General features: G+C 41.7%; 1 non-coding gene across 1 annotated transcript; it reads left to right on the forward strand.

The window, feature by feature from the left end:
• The first annotated feature begins 12,905 nt into the window (after nt 1-12,905).
• On the forward strand, nt 12,906-13,043 carry LOC119948432. The gene has a single exon (XR_005456828.1). It is a non-coding gene; the product is annotated as a small nucleolar RNA SNORA7 (small nucleolar RNA).
• Nucleotides 13,044-22,535: the final 9,492 nt, after the last annotated feature.

Consider the following 22,535-nt stretch of genomic DNA (forward strand, 5'->3'; position numbering starts at 1 on the left):
CACTGGGTAAGTAGTTTCACTGGCCAAGAAGAAGCACCCTATCTCATCTGAAATGCTAATCTAGATTCACACTCCATTAGATATAGTATTGCATATGAACCTTGCCAATTTTCCCATAGGCTGCAGATTGTCATTGCTTTTCCTGTATTTTTCATAAAAGAGATATAGCAGTAGACATTTCATGAGTCTTCCCTCACCTTATTAATATTTGATTCTGTTATGTTGTCTATTATGGGCTGCCTTCTCTGTACACTTCACCCTCTATTTCTTATGCTATCAATGGGATTTTCCCACTTCATTTAGGATTCCATAGAGATCGGTACTGTATATCAGAGACTCAGTTTAGATCATACTTGCAGAGTGAAGTGAAACTCAGGCAGTGTTCCAAATAATTTGAACAAAATACCCACATGTGTCAGAGACATATGTATACCAGTGGGAAAGAATTTGAAGGCTTAGAAAATAAAAAGCTCAGTGACTGCTTCACTTTCTTCATTACGGTAAAACAATCCTTAGAATAAAGGTATTAGAATAGGACTTGGTCCTCTGAATCCAAGATCCCCATTCAATTATTCATCTAGTGAAAAAGAATGCTCCACTGAGAAAAACAGAGAACTGACAATGTTAGATTTAATACTCACAGTATTAGGAAGTTAGGGCCTAGCCCTATTTAACTTGGCTTTGCTTCTTGGATGAACTCCCCACCACTCAGAATGTACTCTGACCATTACTACGGACTTGTTGCATCGTGTATGCAGAATGGAGGGTGCATATGCTCCCTGATGATTACTACTACTGATAATAACAATAATTTTGGTATTTGTTAAGCGCTTACTATGTGCCAAACACTGTTCTAAGCACTTGGGGAGATACAAAGTAAACAGGTTGTCCCACATGGGGCTCACAGTCTTAATCCCCATTTTCCAGATGAGGTAACTGAGGCACAGAGAAGTTAAGTGACTTGCCCAAAGTCACACAGCTGATAAGTGGCGGAGCCGGGATTAGAACCCATGACCTCTGACTCCCAAGCCTGTGCTCTTTCCACTGAGCTATGCTGCTTCTCTACTAATGGTACCTGATGATTGCTATTGACCAGTTTCTTTATGTATTATGAATATTGGGCAAAAGGTACATTTAGATGCTATTTTATGATGGAATTGTTTGTTAAAATATCAAAGACTTTGTGAACCAAACTCCTCAAAAGCATTATCTAAAGTCTCAGAACCCATGATCAAATTGGCAAGTGAAGCAAAAGAGACTGACTTTAAGCAATCTGCAGAAGAAAAGTAAAACAGAAGGAAGCAAGTAGCACCTAATAGAGTCTCATCATGAGCCTTGAGAGGGAGACTGGCCTGTAAATATCCTCAAAACACCTAGTTCATGACGTGTTGACAGCCAATCACAATACGATGTTATCCAAATGCTGAAAATGTAAAATGGGAGCTATATAACCCCCTAGAAAAATGAAGATCTTGGATCTGGAGTCTAAGAAGGGACTCCCTACTATTTCTCTACATGATCTGTGGTCAATGTTTTGCTCGTTCACCAAGAGCCAGGTAACAGTTAAGGATTAAATGATTGAGAGGAGGTTGCATACCTTTTTGTGGTTTCCTGTCAGGAATCCAAACCCCAGCAAGCAATTTGTCCCAGGGTGCCTTTATAAGTCAAGAAATTAGCAGGGGAGGTAACCTCTAGGTAGCAGTGCTTTCCCCTGGGTTGCAAATAAGAGGCATTTGGACCTGTACCCTCTAAGCACTTTCATTCATTCAATCGTATTTACTGTGTGCATTTGATATTCACCCTGCCCTCAGCCTCATGGCACTTATGTACGTATCCGTAATTTATTTTCATGTCAGTCTCCACTCTAGACTGTAAGCTTCTGTTGGGCAGGGAATGTGTCTACCAATTGTGTTGTATTCTCTCAAGTGCTTAGTATAGTGCACTGCACACAGTAAGCACTCAATAAATACCACTGATCGAACCTGGTAAAATCATATCTTCTTGTCCTGTAAACTATAAGCTCATTGTAGGCAGGGAACCATGTCTACCAACTCTGTTAGACTGTACTCTCCCAGGCTCTGCACACAGTAAGCACTCAATCCATATGACTGATACTTCTCAGATCCTGGCTGATTGTTCTTTCAGGAACACTTTCCGGCTAGTTTGGTTTGGGGTCTGTGGTTTTCCTAGTAGCTGGAGTAGTAAAAGAAGTAATGGTATTTATGAATACCATTTATGTAACTGAGGCACAGGGAAGTTAAGTGACTTGCCCAAAGTCACACAGATGATAAGTGGCAGAGCCGGGATTAGAACTCATGACCTCTGACTCCTAAGCCCGCACTCTTTCCACTGAGCCACACTGCTTCTGATCCCATTCACTAGCAATGGGATCAGAATAAAAAATATAAATGAATGTCCAATTAAATATACATTTATAAAAATAATATGTATATTTTCCTTGAGACTCCTTGAGACTTTCCTTTCAGGGCTGCTGCAAACTATTTGGATAAGACAAACCAGTGGTAGGAGACCACATGCCTTTAAGAGAGAAATCCTCTTGGGACACAAACTTGTGTTAAGCTTTAGAACCAAGTCTTAGAACCCTCAGAAATGAGTAGTGGAGAATTCATTAAATGGTATTTATCGAGTGCTTACTGTGTGCAGAGCACTGTATAAAGTGCTTAGAAATTACAATTCAGCAAAAAAGAGAGACAATCCCTTCCCACACTGGGCTGAATTAGGCATGGGTGTGGACACTGGCAAAAGCGGGTTTTAGGAGCTAAGTTTCCCAGTTGAGTTTATTGAAAATCTCAGAGCCACTAACGTGCTGGCTTTGTATTCATTCTGAGGGAGGATTTAGGGCAGCCTAAGGGCCATTTCCATTTGATACCACCAATTAGAAGTAGGAATTCTTTGAACTAACTGAAGAATGTCTGTCATTTCAAACCTCTGGCTCCTCTAGACTGTAAGCTTCTTGTGGGCAGGGATCATGTATACCAAGTCTATTGTATTGTACTCTCCCAAGCACTTAGTATTGGGATCTGGACACAGTAAGCATTCAATCAATAACACAATGATTGATTGTTCAATTGATCATCCTCTTACTGTGGTCATCCTCCCAACACTCTGTTCTGGGTCCTGTAATCAGCTCATTAAATACTCATTCTTTTGAGGAGTTCATCTGCTCACATGGATTCAGGGACCACCACTAAGCAGCCGACTCCCAAATCAATTTCTCTAGCCCTGACCCTACACGTGGCTCAGTGGAAAGGGCACGGGCTTTGGAGTCAGAGGTCATGGGTTCAAATCCCAGCTCCGTCACTTGTCAGCTGTGTGACTTTGGGCAAGTCACTTCACTTCTCTGTGCCTTAGTGACACCTCATCTGTAAAGTAGGGATGAAGACTATGAGCCCCACGTGGGACAACCTGATTACCTTGTATCTACCCCTGTGCTTAGAACAGTACTTGGAACACAGTAAGTGCTTAACAAATACCATCATTATTACTGCACCTTCACTTGCAGCCCCTCATATCCTCTTGCCTCCAGGACATCTCAACTTGGATGTCCTGCTAGCATCTCAAATTCAATATTTATAAAAACAAAACTTCTCACCGTATCCTCTAAACTCATTTCTTGCCCTAGCTTGTTAGTCTCAGTCACTAACACCACCATATTTTCCAACTCAAAAGCCTGCAAATTTGTGTTATTCCCACCTGTTTGCTATGTTCAGGCCTTATGCTGAGTCCTGATGGGTATTTTTTTTTTCCTGCAAATTTTCCCCATCCTTTCCATCCAAACTGCTACCAACCTGTTAAAAACTCTGGTTTTACCAGGTCTAAACTATTGCACTGGCCTCCTGGCTGGTCTCATTGTTTCCAGCCTCTCCTACCTCCAATCTGCACAGGTGGCTACTACCAAATCTGGGAACTATACCATTTTTCACGATTCTGACTAAAGTGGTGACATTATCAAATTTTGGAGCAAGAACTACATTTGCACATGTTAGCAGGCAAATTTTTTAAGCACTTATATGTCAAGCATTGTTCTAAGCACTGGATTAAATACAAGATAATCAGGTTGAATACAATTCCTGTCCCACATAGGGCTCATATTCTAAATTGGAAGGTGGAGGATTTAATCCCTATTTTTCAGATGAGGTAACTGAGGCACAGAGAAGTTAAGTGACTTCCCCAAGTTTACACAACAGGCAAGAGGTAGAGCTGGGATTAGAACTAAGGTCCTCTGACTCTCAGGACTGTGCTCTTTCCACTAAGTTATGCTATTCCTTGACAAACATCACTCTCAGTGGTGGAAGGAATGTTAAGACAATCGCTGTAGAGTTTTTGCAATCTCTTTGACATTCCTTCTTCACCTATAATAATAATAATGGCATTTATTAAGCGCTTACTATGTGCAAAGCACTGCTCTAAGCACTGGGGAGGTTACAAGGTGATCAGGTTGTCCCTCGGGGGGCTCCCAGTCTTAATCCCCATTTTACAAATGAGGTAACTGAGGCACAGAGAAGTTAAGTGACTTGCCCAAAGTCACACAGCTGACAATTGGCAGAGCCAGGGTTTGAACCCATGACCTCTGACTCCAAAGCCCATGCTCTTTCTACTGAGCCACGCTGCTTCTCGCGAGCCACGCTGCCTATGATGAGATTGGCACCATCTCTACTCTTCATTTTAGCAAAGATGAAGGCTTTGCTAAGCATCTTTTGGCCAGCATGTGAAGGTCTTCAAATGTTGTCTGTATATCTCTTGCTGTGCTGCAAGCAGTCCCTTGGAGTCATTCTCATTAAACCTGATCTCATGTTTTCATCCATAGTCTTAAAGGCTGTCTGGTAAGTTGTGGGCAGGGAACACGTCTACCAACTCTTTTATATGGTACCCTTACAAGCACTTAATGTAGTGCTCTGCACACAGTAAGCGCTCAATAAATATGATTGATTAATAAGTAGTTTCTTATATAGACACCCAGTCAATCTTCAGTTACCCGATAAAGGAAGATAAAGTTTCTGGTAAAAAAAAAAAAAATGGGCTGTTTGATGTTGCAGTGAAGTTATTTGCATCTCACTTCAATCTCCAGAAGTTTAACATCCAGCCACTTGTATAGCTTTACTGCCACTTTGTGAGACATTAGTATTATTGTTAATGAAAGTTCAGAACATATATACTATAAACCATAGCCACAAGATTTAAGTACAGCATTCTCATTTGATTTTCTTCATAAACATTGTCTTACAAATCCAGTCAACTAGGGACAAATGCAATGTTACCCACTTCAAATATTTTCTCTTCATTCCTTTGGAAAATATTTGGGGCAGATTTGCTATAATGTAAGCTAAAATAATTTTGCTCATTTTGGCTAAAGAATATTTTTTGCCAAGGTCAACACTAAGAAATTATTTGGAAAATAAGGGCTCTGAAAATACTCTTTGATCTCAATTATAGGGATAATTCAGGACAAATTGTTGTAATGGCCTGAAATTACTGCACATCTGAGAATGAAACGTATTGCTTATCATCATAATCGTTAATAGTATTTATTGGGGGTAGACCACTGTAAAAAGTACAAAGTGCTTAGCATATATATGGAAGTGTAAGACATGATCCTGGCTCTCAAGGAATTTATAATCTAATTAGTAAGACAAGGAGACATAAATTGGCAAATATTCAATAGTTAAAAGAGCATGAGAGTAGATATGAATAATTAATACTATGATAAATAAATTATTAATGAATAAACAAGAGTGCTGACGTGGCTGAGAGGACTTCATCTCTGGAAAGATTATGGCAGAGCTGTGTGTCAAAATAATCACTGAATGCCTCCTGGAGATGGTGGCCTTTTAGAAGAGAGGGACATGGAGAGGGAAGAGGCTTGGTGAAGCTGATGTGAGAAGAAAATTCCAGGCGGGGAGGAAGGAGGGAACAATGGATTATAGGAAGAAGAGTTAAATGCAAGAGATGGCTATTCAATTAATTTGCTTAAGGAGACTGGCATATGCACACCTGATTTGAAGTTATCATTTGCTATTATAAACTCTTTGAGGGAAGGACCTCAGCTTTAGGCTAAATGAACTACTACTACTACTAATGATGATATCTTTTAAGGTCTTATTATGTGCAAAGCACTGTTCTAAGCACAGGGGAGGTTACAAGGTGATCAGGTTGTCCCACAGGGGGCTCACAGTTTTAATCCCCATTTTACAGATGAGGTAACTGAGGCACAGAGAAGTTAAGTGAGTTGCCCAAAGTCACACAGCTGATGGTTGGCGGAGCCAGGATTTGAACCCATGACCACTGACTCCAAAGCCCATGCTCTTTCCACTGGACTATGCTGCTTGGAATTTAGTTAGTATCATGAAGATCCCCTAGTACATGATCTCTCATCATCTCATTTACTCCTCCATGCGATTGTAAGATGCTTAAATGGTTTAGGAGTAAAAATTAGGCTTAAAATATCACAGGTCTATGTATATTATTATTATTATTATTTTAAAAACTGACCTACTGCTGTTTGAGATGGAGAAGCAATAAAGTGTGTATGACAAAGAATATTATACCAATTTCAAAATGTCACAGAAGGTCAGTTTTTAAAATAATAATAATTTAATAGTAATAATTTAAATAGCAAGTGACAACAAAAATGAAAGATTTCAAGGCCTCTTTTCATTGAGCAAGTCACATTCACTGGCCAATATTCAACTAAAAAGAAATACATTAAATGACATCACAAGAAAAAGTATAGGAATGAGTTAAATGCATAGTATTCTTCACTAGCCAGCGTATTTGTTACAGTCTGTCCTTCCTCCACCCTGCTTATTTTTTTCCCCCATTCCCCATACTTCCACACCTCCCTAGTGTGTTTGATTAGTTTGGAATGGCATGCCATGTTTTTATATGGGGGAGTGATATTTATCAGCCCAGCAACTGGACTGATGCACCCATGCATAGTCCCACTACATAAATCCCAGAAGAGGCCTTGGCTGCAGTGTCATGGTGGGGAATTGGGATCAATCAATCAATCAAAATTGCTCTCAATTATTGAGAGCAGCGTGGCCTAATGGATAGAGCATGGGCCCGGAAGTCAGAAGGACCTGGGTTCTAGTTCCAGGTCTGCCGTTTGTCGGTTGTGTGACCTTGGGCAAGTCACTTCACTTCTCTGTGCCACAGTTACCTCATCTGTAAAATGGGGATTAAGACTGTGAGCCCCATGTGGGACATGGACTGTGTCCAACCTGATTAGCTTGTATCTACGCCAGAGCTTAGAAATGACATAAAAAAAGCTTACTGTGTACAGAGCACCGTACTAAGCACTTGAGAGCTTACAAAATAACAGAATTGATAGACACATTCCCTGTCCATCATGAGCTTAAAGTCTAGAGGGGGAGAGAAAGCTCAATATAAATAGGTAAGTGCATTATGAACCTGTGCTTAAGTGCTTACGGGCTGAGGGAGGGATGAATAAAGGAAGTAAATCAGGGCAACACAGAAGGGAGTGGGAAAAGCAGAAATGAGGGCTTAGTCAGGGAAGACCTCTTAAAGGCAATGTGCCCTCACTAAGACTTTGAAGGTGGGGAGGGTAATTGTCAGATATGAAGGAGGGAATTCCAAGCCAGATGCAGTATGTGGGAGAGAGATCAGCAGCGAGATAGATGCAATGGAGGTACAATGAGTAGGTGGACATTTAGAGGAGCAAAGTGGGTGGGCTGGGTAGTGGTAGGAGAGTAGCAAGGCGAGGTAGAAGGGGGAAAGGTGATCAAGTGTCCACTTCTAAGGTGAAGCAGATATTACCTTTCCTAGAAGTTCCATGAGCAAGAATTCAAGCAACAATTGGAAAAACACTATGTCCTGAAAATCTTACCCAAACCCCTGAATACCTGAGTGTCTAATCTCTTCGTTTCCAGGGCAAATCTGCTTAAATGCCTCCATATCCTGTATCCAATTACTGCAAGTGAACTATGTTAACCCACAAATAATAATAATAATTGTGGTATTCGTTAAGCAATTACTATGTGCTATTCACTGTACTAAACACTGGGGTGGATACAAGCAAATTGGGTTGGACACAGTCCCTGTCCCACATGGGGCTTACATTCTCAATCCCCAATTTACAGATGAGGTAACTGAAGCACAGAGAAGTGAAGTGACTTGCCCAAGGCCATACAGCAGATAAGTGGTAGAGCTGGGATTAGAACCCCTGACCTTCTGGCTCCCAGGCCAGTGCTCCAAAGCTCAGAAGCTACACCTGCTGTTTTTGCTCACTGCACCATCAGTAAGACAATGAACAAGGAAAGTGCAGAAGAATGTGAGCCCCAAACCACAACATATGGCCCAAATGTGAGAACAACCACTAAAGTGGCTAACAAATTACTTAAAAAAAAAAGAAAAAAAGAATCAGAACTATCAAAGTTCTCCATACATTCTACTGAAGTGTGTGGATCAAACAAGGAGGAGGAGACTGCCTTCTGGGGCTATGCCATCCATGGTTATGATTTCTGACCAATGCACTACACAGAGCATCTCATATTGTGAAAAGGTTTAGCAGGAATCCTGAAAGAGCTGGCTAACGTGGATGGTGGAGACCACAGTGGGTTGGTAGCCACCCTGGCCCAACCTGCTGGTCTATGCCTTGGCACCACCCTGTGGTCAATTTGACCATAAATATTTTGTTTGTAAAATTTTTACACGCATGTCACAATGTTCTGCACCCCTGCCTCTTTTTATTTGCTACACCCTCTTTCCTATGAAAACGTGACAGACATGGATGGGACAGTGTGAGTGGTGTTGCACAAACCACTAGCACTATCATCAATTCCTTTCCACAGGTATTCAATCCTGAAGTCTTCTATTTTTTTTATAATGGTATTTGTTATGTGGTTACTATAGTCCAGACACATACGAAGCAGTAGGGTAGGTACAAGATAATCAGGTGGACATAGTCCATTTTCCCACATAGGGCTCCCCATTTTACAGATGAGGTAACTGAGGCCTAGAGAAGTTAAGTGACTTGCCCAAGGTCACACTGCAGACAAGTGATGGATCTGGAATTCAAACCCAGGCCCACACTCTTTCCACTAGGTTACGTAGCTTCTCATGCCTGGGCACATGTTTTCTTGTGTCTGGTTCTGTACCTGGCCACACTGCTTATCTTCCCGCCTGAACCCAGACTCATCCACTGAGATCAAATATGGAACATCTTAAACAACCATACTTATTGAATGTTTAATATGTGCAGAGCACTGTACTAAGCACTTGGAAGAGTACAATGTAACAGAGTTGGTATATGCATTCCCTGCCCATGAGGAGCTTACAGTCTAATAAGTATAGTCTATATTAATATCTACAGAAACCTGGAGTGTTACTAGATACCAGGCAGACCAACATATCTTATCAGTCATCATCAGTGGCATTTGTTGAGCACTTACACTGTATGCAGAGTATTGTAGCAAGGACTTGGGAAAGTACAACACAGTAGATTTGGTAGACACTCTCTGTGCCTACAATCTGCTTACCTTAGTGGGACAAAGCAAAGTATGTTTTTCAGATGGCAGGCAAAACATTAGCCCTGGCTATTCAACTTTGAGAGACTCCAGACCATCACCCAGATGAATCCATTTAAAGACAGGGTAATCAAGAAATAGCCACAGACTCCCTAATCTGGAAGTTTCTCCTGGCCCATTAGGGCCTCACCAGAATTCTAGACCCACAAATCCTCCAGACAAGGCCGAACAGGAGTTCCTTATATAGAAATGCTCTGAACTAGCTGGTAATGTGATTATGAATCAAATGCATTCTAAATGTCCACACCTATACTTTTCCTCCAATTACTAGTCATTTAACCATTTGAAACCATTCCTGAAAGTGTTCTGCCAACAAGTGGCACTGGGGGTCCACTCCTGGGTAGGTTCTGAGGATGAAGCAGCTGCTTGATGTGATTACACAATCCCAGCTGTACTCACATGTGCCTGCACCAGTTGAGCTGCATTTGATTGTGTTCCCAGGTTCAGTGGGTTTACTTGCTGTATTACTGCCAATCAGAACTTGTTTCCTCTGCCATTCTGTTGTATTTTACGCCCCCAGATATTTTTTTCTTACAGTTCATTATGTTAAAATAAGTATTTAATGCTTTTAGCTTTTCTTATTTTAATTTTTTAAAATTACCACATTACCCAATTGTTGGACTAGGTTTCACCACTGCGTTCACACTACATGTGTGAATGTGAAGCTGTCCTTCATATTCATAGGCAATGAATTTAATTCATATGTGTGGGTGTTCCTGAATAAACCAATGCAGGGGCCTCTCTCTTTTTCTCTTCCCTCTTCCTCTCCCTCCCCCCAATCCCTTATTGTGCTATGACTTTGCTTCTCAAAGTGCCTGGAGCTGTTTTGGGGCTTGTCTCAAACTCACAGTCCTCCTGACACTCAGAAAGGAGTGACTCTTTTTTTGCAAATTACAGTGCATCAGCATGTCTGTCAGCCAAAGTTCATTTGCATGTCTTCAACTGCCTTCCTGCATTTTCTGGAGCTGCATTTCCCTGCATTTTTAAAGCACTGCCTCTGTTCCTCATAATAATAATAATGACATTTATTAAGCACTTACTATGTGCAAAGCACTGTTCTAAGTGCTGTGGAGGTTACAAGGTGATCATGTTGTCCCACGGGGGGGGGGGGGGGGGGGGGGGGGCTCGGCTCACAGTCTTAATCCCCATTTTACAGACGAAGTAACAGCCACAGAGAAGTTAAGTGACTTGCCCAAAGTCACATAGCTGACAATTGGTGGAGTCAGGATTTGAATCCATGACCTCTGACTCCAAAGCCTGTGCTTTTTCCACTGAGCCACGGTCACCCCATCTAAGCTCATCATAATGTGTTTGGGTATCCTATTGTCATTTATTTTATTCATAAACCCCAATCTAAAAATTTGCATTCTGCAAAGTTTCACTGCTGTTAAACATACTTGATTTTAGGACCTTGTTATCTGTGCTCTTGTCTTGCCCATTTCATCTTGAGTAGGGCACAGGGATGGTACTGATACCAAAAAAGCAGTTAGGCGTGATATCTGTAGTGAATCAAGGTCTCACAACCACATAGAAGTTTGGACACCAGTAGGGCCAGAGGTGATTCATGGAAAAGTATGATTTAAAAAAAAATACTCTCTGGGAGGAGGGGCTTGGGAGGCAGAGTGGCCTAGTGGAAAACAGCACAGATTTGGGTGTGAGGCGATCCGGGCAGTCCTATCTTCACCACCTAGATACTTGATTGTCTTATGTTCTTAGGCAAGTCACTTATTTGCTTTTTAATCTGTTTCCTCATCTGCAAAACGGGAATAAATACCTGTGTTCTCCCTCCCTCATAGATTGAGAGCCAGTGAGGTACAGGGACTTTGTCTGATTTAACTACCTAGGATCTTCCTGAATGCTTTACACCTAGTAAGCACTTGACAAATACTATTGTTATTATTATTATTTACTATTATCATTATCATCATCATTATTATTCTGCTGGCTCCACCACTCAGGTTACTGGCTGCAGGCCTGCCGTGGGACAAGGGCACAAGGATAAGTTACGGGACATGGAAGAGGATGGAAGCAATGGTGAGGCTGGGGTGAGTGGAGACAGGGGGTTGTGAGTTGACTGGGCAAGTAAAGGAAGATAAATAAATAGGAAGGCTTATCTGAGAGACAGGTGGGGTCATTTTGTAAAATTACATACAACAGGTAGTGACAGGAAGGGTAGGACACCCCTCTTTCATCTTCCAGTGCTGTAACCCAGCTTTTGAAATTGCTTATGTCCTTAGGATATTTATTCTGTCCTCCACTAATTTGTACATCTACCCCATTTGTATTAAGCAAAAAAATACAGTGCTACTGACGAATATTAGTAGTATTCTTAGGGGTTAGCTGTTTTCATGAACTATCTCTCCAGCCATTTCGAAAGCAATAGTGGGTTAACATAAGGAGGCACTTTTTAAAATGGCTTTGATTAGAGTTCCATTTGGCATGTCACTAGATAGAAAAGCCCCAGCTTGAAGGATGTGGCCTTCCCATTCTCTGGCTGAGTTACAAGATAACTCTTAGGTATTCTTGTGAGTTGTTCAATAAATTCTCCATTGAAAGCTAAGGGTAAGTAGGTTGAAGCACTCTTGAAAATGATTTACCATACACCAGTTCTTTTTCCATACACCACAGAATATGAAGCAGCTACACCTGGCTTGTATGAAATGAAATAATGCTTAAAGTGTACATTGTGAAAACAGCAAAAGAAAGCAGGTATATTGCTAGATAAAGGATTTAAGGAGCAGGGATAATGAGGATTGTGGGGTGTTTGAAGATACAGATGAAATTCTTCATTAAGCTGCAGGGGTGAATTAGCCACATCACTGCAGCCTAACCACCAAATCTTTAATAAGTGTTATCTAATATACTCATTAGATGGATTTTTTTCCCTCAAAAGGGTCTGAGTGCACTTTAAAATATGAGGTCTATAACAAATGGGGATAGAGGTTGAAATTGGAAGGCACATTATTTTAGGGAATGGAAACCAGGGTCTCTCAAGATTTTTTCTTTTTGCCTGAAACGAATATATTTCTTATTCTCATCTAAAAAAGTTTGTCTCAAACACCACAAGGTACATGGCATTTTACTGTGCACCAATTTACAATTTAAATAAAAATCACAGGGCCTCTGCTCAAGCAACAATCTTACAGGAGAGTTGGTAATCATACAATCAATGTGTATATACACATGCAATGGTACATGTTGTTTTTGCAAGCATAAATGGATATATGAGACAGAGATGGAGAGAAGATCCTGATTTTTGTAAACTCTCCCCTTTCTCAACCAGCAGTCCACCATTCACCCTCTCAGGATCCCCCTTTCACAACCAGCTGTCTACTGTTCACCCTCTCAGGATCATACCTGAAGAGTTTCCAGTACTCTACCAGTCTTGACTACAGGAGGGAGAGTAAAGCAGAGGCATAATCATTCCATTCCTAGTTTGGGCAGTGACTAATAAGTGGAAGGCAATCTGCTACACATCAAAACTCACATGTGCTGGGCAGCAGCGGCATGGGAGAGAGTCAAGGGTGGAGATTCAAGTTTACTGTGCTGAAGGAGGTGATGGTAAACCACTTCCATATTTTTACCAAGAAAATTCTATGACTACACTACCAGAACGATGGCAGATGAAGGTAGAGCATTCTGGGAGAGATGTGTCCATGGAGTTGCCATGGGTTGAAATGAGGTGAAAGCAAAAGACAAGTCCACCATTCTCTCTCTCTTCAAGGTCATTCTGAAATCCCATCTCCTCCAGGGGGCTTTCCCTGATTAATCTCTCATAACCCCATCCTATATCGTTCCCAGCTGCCATTTCAGTTCCTCCATGTCACCTAAGCACTGGGGTACTCACCAGCTCCTATGTTGTAGCACTGACCTTTACATTCTCATGCTTGCCCCTACCCCATTTATTTAGCATTTGCCTCCCTTCCTAGACTTTAAGCTCCTTGAGGGCAGGGAATCATGTCTACTACTGATAATAACTATTGTGGTACCTGTTAAGCGCTTACTACGTGCCAAGCATTGTACTAAGCGATGGAGTAGATACAAGATAAACAGGTTAGATACAGTCCCTGCCCCACATAGTGCTTACAGTCTTAATCCCAATTTACAGATGAGGTACAGAGAAGTAAAGTGACTTTCCCAAGGACACACAACAGATAAGAGGTGGATTAGAACCCAGAATTAGAACCCAGGTTTTTCTGACTCCCAGGCCTGTACTCTGTCCACTAGGCCACGATGCTTCTCTACTACAAGCACTCAGAACAGTGCATTGCACTTAATAAATATTATTGATTAATTGATTGTGAAATCTTTGAGAAAAACAACTCTTCTGATTGATGGCCACCATGCTGACCGGTCTGCTGCTGTCATCTCCCAACAGTCTACTGTCAGGTTACGTTATTTGAGACTGTGTTTTACCATGTCCTTGCATAATTTAGTTTTGCCTCCTGCCTTGAATATGGCCACCTTCAGTTCACCAGAGAGGAGCCATTACCAGCATCCTGCTATCACTGGTTCTCTTTACATGATCCTCTCAGCGGAGCTGTGTTACAAGCAATGCTTCCGCGGTGGTGAACTGACTGTTTTCCAGAACTTCATTCTTCGTAATCTTGTCTTGCTATTTTAAATTGACTGTGGTTTATAGGTAACACTGGAGAAAATGTTGAAAAAACTGGAGAGTCTACCTGTAGAAAGTCCAGATCTTGTTGCATGAGAAGCAGCGTGGCTCAGTGGAAAGAGCACGGGCTTTGGAGTCAGAGGTCATGGGTTCAAATCCCGGCTCTGCCAATTGTCAGCTGTGTGACTTTGGGCAAGTCACTTAACTTCTCTGTGCCTCTACCTGTAGAAAGTCCAGATCTTGTTGCATGAGAAACAGCGTGGCTCAGTGGAAAGAGCACAGGCTTTGGAGTCAGAGGTCATGGGTTCAAATCCTGGCTCTGCCAATTGTCAGCTGTGTGACTTTGGGCAAGTCACTTAACTTCTCTGTGCCTCTACCTGTAGAAACTCCAGATCTTGTTGCATGAGAAACAGCGTGGCTCAGTGGAAAGAGCACAGGCTTTGGAGTCAGAGGTCATGGGTTCAAATCCCGGCTCTGCCACTTGTCAGCTGTGTGACTTTGGGCAAGTCACTTTAACTTTTCTGTGCCTCAGTTACCTCATCTGTAAAATGGGGATTAAGACCGTGAGCCCCCCATGGGACAGCCTGATCACCTTGTAACCTCCCCAGCACTTAGAACAGTGCTTTGCACATAGTAAGTGCTTAATAAATGCCATTATAATAGGGGAGGTTGAACATTAGAACAGCCTTTATGGAGTCATGCATCATTAGAGAAGCAGCATGATGTAGTGGATAGAGCATGGGCCTGGGAGTCAGAAGGTCATGGGTTCTAATCCTGACTCTGCCACTTCTCTGCTGTGTGACCTTGGGCAAGTCACTTAGGCAGAACTGGCATTCAGGGCACTCAGGACGTCTGAGCAGCAGTATTTACCAGGCTACCGGGAGGCATCAAACTCCATGCCAGGATGATGGTTTAACACCCACATGGCCAAACTGCATCTTGTGAACTGTGTGCTGCTATTCTTCCCTCGCTCGGTGGCCCACATGCATATGCTTTATAATTTACTATTCTGCCATCTCCAACATTATGGAGGTGGTCTGTTGTGGTGCCTAGCTCATCATCAATCGTATTTATTGAGCGCTTACTATGTGCAGAGCACTGTACTAAGCGCTTGGGAAGTACAAATTGGCAACATATAGAGACAGTCCCTACCTAACAGTGGGCTCACAGTCTAAAAGCTCCATTTCCAGCCTCTGCCCCTGCCGTCATCTGTTCCCCCTTCCCCTCCCAACCTGTCCCTGAATTCCTACTATTCACTACTTGCCACAATGATGCCACAGCTCCCCGTGACACCAGTTCATCTTTCTCATTATTGTAGCCATATTGTGGTTTGGTCTGTGGCTTGACCACTTTCGTAATCATCATTATCATCAGTGACATTTGTCTAGCACCCACTGAGTGAGAAGTACTGTACTAAGTGCTCAGGAGAGTACAAGAGAAACAAGACATCCAAGCACTGTCCTCAGGAGCTGACAATACATTGTGACTGACAGGCATACAAAATTATTTACAAGTATTAGTGGAATTGACCACCCCAGGTCAACAAGAAACAGCGTGGCATAGTGGATAGAATCCAGGCCTGGGAGTCAGAAGGATTTTGGTTCTAATCCTGGCTCTGACACTTGTCTTCTGTGTGACCTTGGGCAAGTCACTTCACTTCTCAATGCCTCATTTACCACATCTGTAAAATGGGGATTAAGACTGTGAACCCAATAAGGGTCAGGGACTGTGTCCAACCTGATTAGCTTGTATCTATCCCAGTGCTCAGTACAGTGCCTGGCATATAGTAAATGCTTAACAAATACCATAAAAAAAATGAGATTGTTGTGTGTGAAATCTGGACCTACTAGAGAAGTCATATTCGGACCCTAGATCCACCCAGGGTCTGTGTCTACCCTCGTGCCTAGTACAGTGCTTGCCATATAGTAAGTGAAGTAGAGTGGCCTAGTGGATAGAGCAAGGCTTGGGTGTTAGAAGCACCTGGGTTCTAATCCCTGCTCTGCCATTTGTCTGCTGTGTGACCTTGGATAAGTCACTTAACTTCTGTTTACCTCAGTTACCTCATCTGTAAAATGGGGATCAAGACTGTGAGCGTCATGTGAGACAGGCACTGTGTCCAATTTAACTGACTTGTAGCTACCCCAGCACTTAGTACAGTGCCTGGCACATAGCAAGTGCTTAATAGATACCACAAAAAAGTGCTTAGCTAATAATAATAATAACAATCTTGATGACAGTATCAAGACATCAGTTTATTATTTAGAAGCAAATGAGAAATGATTCAAGCCAGACCAGAAAAAACATGAAAGGCCACATCTGGCCCTCAGTAGGTAGAGTCTATAGATCACTTGGACTAGTTTTGTCAAGATCATTTTTCCACTTCATTAGCTTCACTTTGCCAGGAAATTACAGTGTGGTGCCCCAGACCTCCTCAAACTGTCTGCTCCTGGCAAAGCCACTCAGGACACAGCAGAGAGCTGTCAAAAAGGTCCGATCAGCAACCTTCTACTGGAGCATCTCCCCTGCACGCACTCTCACCTGCAGAAGCATCTGTACAGAGGAGGGATTCGGCATTTCAAAACCTGGACAATGCTGCCTAGAGCAGTAGCTATCTCCCACTGCCCAAAAGGCAGCCTGGCAAGAGTCTTAATGAGCTTTTGATACAGTGGATCAGAGTGGCAAAGTCTGGATTGTTTGGCATAAAATGAAGTAAAGTGACCCTTTTGAATAGTGGGATTGACGAAAAGAAATGCAAGACGCAGGTTTTATCTCAAGGGAGACAAAAACTTTGGGGACACATTTTCTCTTGTCCCCCTGGGAATAAGAGCCCTACTTTGCACTCATTCTAATAGGAGGAAGTACCTATGTCTTTGTGGCCCTGGCCCAAATGCTTGCATTTGTAAAATTTGTTAGGACGAGATCAGAATAATTGAAACTGTCTCATTGGCTCATGATGATTTTGAGCACTGCTATTAATAATACATTGCTCTTTGCTTAGGAATCCTTCAGCCAACTGACTTCTAAAAAGTTTAGGCAAACTTCCCATCCTTCAGCAGAGCCACAACTCCATGTTCAGTTTGATTTTTTTGTTTGTTTGTTTTTTCCAGGATGGTATTAGACCAGCTCCTTCTCACTTAGATCTAATAACACTTTAGGCAGCAATAATTAGTTAACTATGGTACTTGTTAAGTGCTTACTATGTACCAAGCACTGTTCTAAGAACGGGGGTAGATAAAAGTTAATCAGGTTGAACACAGTCCCTGTCCCACACAGGGCTCACACTCTTAATCCCCATTTAATAGATGAGGTAGCTGAGGTACAGAGAAGTTAAATGACTTGTCCAACTTCACACAGCAGACATATGGTAGAGCTGGGATTAGAACCCAGGTCCTTCTGATTCCCAGGCCCATGCTCTATCCACTAAACCATGCGCTTCTCAGGCTTAAGTTTATGTACAAAGTGTCTCGTTGGGCTGTAAGTTCCTCCTGTAGACCACAAGCTCCTTGTGGGCAGGGAGAGTCAAGCAGAGGCCTACGTATTCCATTCCTAGCTTGGGCTATCTGGTACAAGTCAAAATTCACCTGTGCTGGGCAGCAGCTGCATGAGAGAGAGTTGAGGGCAGAGACTCAGGTTTACTTCATGGAAGAAGGCAATGGTAAACCACTTCTGTATTTTTTACCACAAAACTCTATGGGTACACTATCAGTACAACTGCAGATGGAGGTGGGGCATTCTGCGAGAGATGCCTCCATGGAGTCGTTAAGGGTCGGAGACGACTCGACAGCATAAGAAAAGACAAGACAAGTCGATGAGGAGCCTAAGTCTGTTCTCTTTTATGGTTGATGGTGGGATTTGGAGGGAGGTGGTGGGAAGAAAATGTTAAAAGATTGGCTTTATAACTGGCCATTTCCAATTTTACTACCCTACCCGCTGTATCTCATTTCACCTATCTCTCTGTTGACCCCTTGCTCATGTCCTCCCTCTGTTGTGGAACTCTCTCCTTTTTTAATGGTATTTGTTAAGTGCTTACTACGTTCCAGGCACTGTATTAAGTGCTGGGGTAAATACAAGAAAGTTAGGTTGGACACAGTCTATGTCCCACACGGGGATCACAGTTTTCATTCCCATTTCACAGATGAGGTAACCGAGGCACAAAGAAGTGAAGTGACTTGCCCAAGAACAGACAAGTGACAGAGCTGGGAGTAGAACCCAGGCCCTCTGACTCCCAAGCCTTGCTCTATCCACTAGGCCATGCTGTTTCTCTCTCCCTTCATATTCAACAGACCACCAAATTACCCACCTTCAAATCCTTATTAAATCAAATCTCTTCCAAGAGGCCTTCCTCGACTAAGCTCTCTTTTCCCCTACTCTTTTGCTCTTCTGTGTCACCCTTGCACTTGGACTTGTATCCGTCATTCACCGAACTCTTTCTCCATGCCTCAGCACTTATGAACATACCCATAATTTATTTTAATGTGTGTTTCCCCCTCTGCACACACTAAGCACTCAATAAATATGATTGATTGATTGGAACATGTCTACCAATTCTGTTGTGCTGCACTCTCCAAAGCACTTAGTACAGTGTTCTGCACACAGTAAGCCCAATAAATACCACTGATTGATTGATTAGTTGTGTGGTTTGAAAGGAGGTTATCCATTTGCAAATGAGAATACCACCCAAATAGCATGAATGTGTCGTATTTGCCCATAATGCCAAATATATTGTTGTCAAGGTTAAATTGCCATGTGAGAACTACTTAAAATTCACAACACACAGAGGGTGCTAAATACATGGATTCAGAAAGTAGGGGAGTGAGAAGAACTTGTCATTTCCAAAGTACTTGAATTTACACAATTCAATCAATGAATAGTATTCATTGAGGATTTACTGTTTGCACAACATTGTATTAAGCACTTGGAGAATGCAATACAGTCAGTAGACACTATATACTGATAAAATAATTTGCTTCTAGCTAGCTAGTTATTCTTTATGATTGTATCAGATTTGACTATAATTTCTCTTTAAGATTAACAGCCAAAATAATTCCAAAGACATCCTGTTAATGCATTTCCGTCCTGTAATTTCCCTGTGGTTTTTTCCCCTCTCCTTTGGGTACCAGTGTCTTGGTCACTTGTAATTTTTAAGCCCTACTGACAGTTAAGCCCTACTGAGAAGCAGCATGGCCTAGTGACCAGAGGATGGGCTTGAGAGTCAGAAGGACCTGAGTTCCAATCCTTACACTGTCACTTGTCTGCTGTGTGACCTAAGGAGAGTCACTTCACTCCTCTGTGCCTCTGTTACCTCAGCTATAAAATGGGGTTTACTATGCACATTAAGCAATGGTGTGTATTGTAATAAAAATAATGTTATTTGTTAAGCACTCACTATGTGCCAAGCACTATAAGTGCTGAGCTAAGTGTTTGGATGAGTACGATGGAATTAGTGGACACAATCCCTGTTTATAATCTAGTGGGGAACATGGATAGTGAAATGAATTAAAGATAGGAGGAAGCAATAGAGTATAAATATTTTTTATGGTATTTGTTAAATGCTTACTATGTGGCAGGCACCCTACTAAGTGCTGGGGCATATATAAGATAATCAGGTTGGACATTATCCATGTCCCATGTGGGGCTGACAGTCTTCATTCCCATTTAACAGTTGAGGTAACTGAGGCACAGAGAAGTTAAGTGACTTGCCCAAGGTAGCACAACAGACATATGGTGGAGCTGGGATTGAAACCTAAGGTCCTCTGTCTCCCCGGATCCATGCTCTTCCCATTAGACCACACCGCTTCTTGATCCCTGCTCACATAGAGTTCCTCCTAAGCCCTGCCATCTCTCAATTTCTCAGCATTTGCATGAAATTCAGGAGTCTTAAAGTGGAGATCCATATGGCACTGGAGATTTTCCTACTCCATTAGTTTTCTGGTATAACTCACTAGAAGATATGTACATCAGTGCAATGGTCAGTCAGTCAATCATATATATTGAGTGTTTACTGTGTGCAGAGCACTGCACTAAGTGCTTGGGAGAGTGCAATATAACAATAAACAGACACATTCCCTGCCCACAATGAGCTTATAGTCTAAAGGGTGGTTGGAAGGATAAGTACCCAAGGGCTTAGGTGGTGCCAAACTGATGCACCACTAGTTGGGAGGGAAACAGAGTACATGTATATCTGGGGCCCAAATTTAACTTATTTTTTTTCCCAAATTGTGTAGCTTAGTTTCCAGATGAATGATGTGCTTCATAAAAGTTAAACTATCCACCAAATATGCAAATCAAGGCATTCTAATTCAAGTTGAATATCCAAACCTTTCAGAATTCATCCATCATTAATGCATTTTTCTTCAGCAAAAGTTGTCTGACACGTTCACATCAAATATTTTCATTTGTTTTAATTATTAACTTTTCAAAGGAATGCCTTTAAACCAGTGCGCCCTTCTGAAATTAGCTAGTTGCCGTTTTAATTTCCTCCCAGAGCTTGATCTCTGGTTCACCTGAGTAAAATCTTTTACCTTGTCTCAAAGAAGGACAGAAACATGTGAGCCTCAAAATAACTTTCACAAATTGAAATTTCACTTGCCATTTGGCAATACTCTCAAAGATTCTTTGGCATTTGCAGGTTTTAATTCAATGTAGTCGAGTTAAATGACTTTCCCAAGGTCACACAGCAGGTAAGTGGAGGAGCTGGAATTAGAAACCAGGTCTTGACTCCCAGGCCCGTATTCTTTCCACTAAGTCATACTGCTTCTTATCAATCAATCAATCAATCAATCAATCAATCGTATTTATTGAGTGCTTACTGTGTGCAGAGCACTGTACTAAGCGCTTGGGAAGTACAAGTTGGCAACATATATATGAGTAGTAATAGGAATAATATGTAATTGGGACTTTTGGTGTGAAAGGCACTGTACTAAGCACTGGGAAAGAGTACACAAGTGGGAATTAAACATGATTCCTGTCTCACGGGGGGTGGGGGAGCTCACGAAATCCTGAAAAAAACCCTATTTTTCATTTTGCCATTAAGGATAGCCTTATTTTAATTGAGGATATCTCAAGGATAGCCTTATTTTTCTGAAAAACAAATGAATCAAACACATATAAGTATGCTTGCTATACTCTTGTGCAATTTACATGACACTCCATGCAAACTACTTTGGAAGCACCATTCATTCATTCGTATTTATTGAGCACTTACTGTGTGCAGAGCACTGTACTAAGCACTTGGAAAGTACAAGTCGGCAACATATAGAGACGGTCCCTACCCAACAACAGGCTCCCAGTCTAGAAGGGGGAGACAGACAATCTCTCATCTCCAGATGCAATGTGCCCTAATGGATAGAGCACACAAATGGAGCCAGGAGACCTAGGGCGTAATCCTGACAATGTCAACTGCCCGCTGTGTGATCTTTGACATGTTACTTAACTTCTCTGTGCCTAAGTTTCTTTATCTGCCAAATGGATATTAAACACCTGTTACCTCTCCCCCTTAGACTGTGAGCTCTGTGTGGGATAGAGATTGTGTCTGATCTGATTATCCAGACTGAGGCAGAAGGAAATTACTTACAAATACTACAAGTGGAAGGAAGAGCACAGATAAAACTGGTAATAAAACAAGGATCTAATTAAGGAGGCAGCACGGCCTAGAAGAATGACATAGGGTTGAGGCTCAGGAGACGTGGGGTCTAATCCCAGTTCTGTCACTGGCCTGCTATGTGACCTTTGGCAAGTTACTTAACCTCCCTGAGCCTTAGTTTCTTCACCATGAAAATAATTGTCAGAAACCGTGATCCCCATGTGGGACAGGGAGTGTGTCCAATCTGATAACTTTGCAGGCTTTACTCTAGGTTTTAGCATGTATTATAAGCACTTAATAAATGACATAATTAAATACCATCATTAATAGTCATGATATAGAAGTATGAATATATTCTGAAGATTATCTTCAAATCATATATTATAAAGTAATTATTATATCTTTGAATTATATATTACAAATTATTTATTATCTGCCTCCCCCTCTAGACTGTAAGCCTGTTTTGGGTTGGGAATGTGCCTGCTAATTCTGTTGTACCATACTCTCCCAAGCACTTAGTATAGTGCTCTGTACACAATAAGCATTCAATTAATACCTTTGATTGATTGATTGACTAATGAATAACTGGATAAACACATTCATAAGTAGTAAATGGCCCTTGAAAATATGAAATGCACAGCTGATTTGGCTTGCTTTCTGAGATCATCAATTATTCTTAGCATTATTATTATGAATAATATTTGTTAAAGGCTTAGATTGTGCAAACCATTGTGTTTAGTGTTTGGGAAAATTATAGGGATAATAATTTAGC

The sequence above is a fragment of the Tachyglossus aculeatus genome, chromosome X4 (assembly GCF_015852505.1).
Source record: "Tachyglossus aculeatus isolate mTacAcu1 chromosome X4, mTacAcu1.pri, whole genome shotgun sequence".
Lineage (NCBI taxonomy): Eukaryota > Metazoa > Chordata > Mammalia > Monotremata > Tachyglossidae > Tachyglossus > Tachyglossus aculeatus.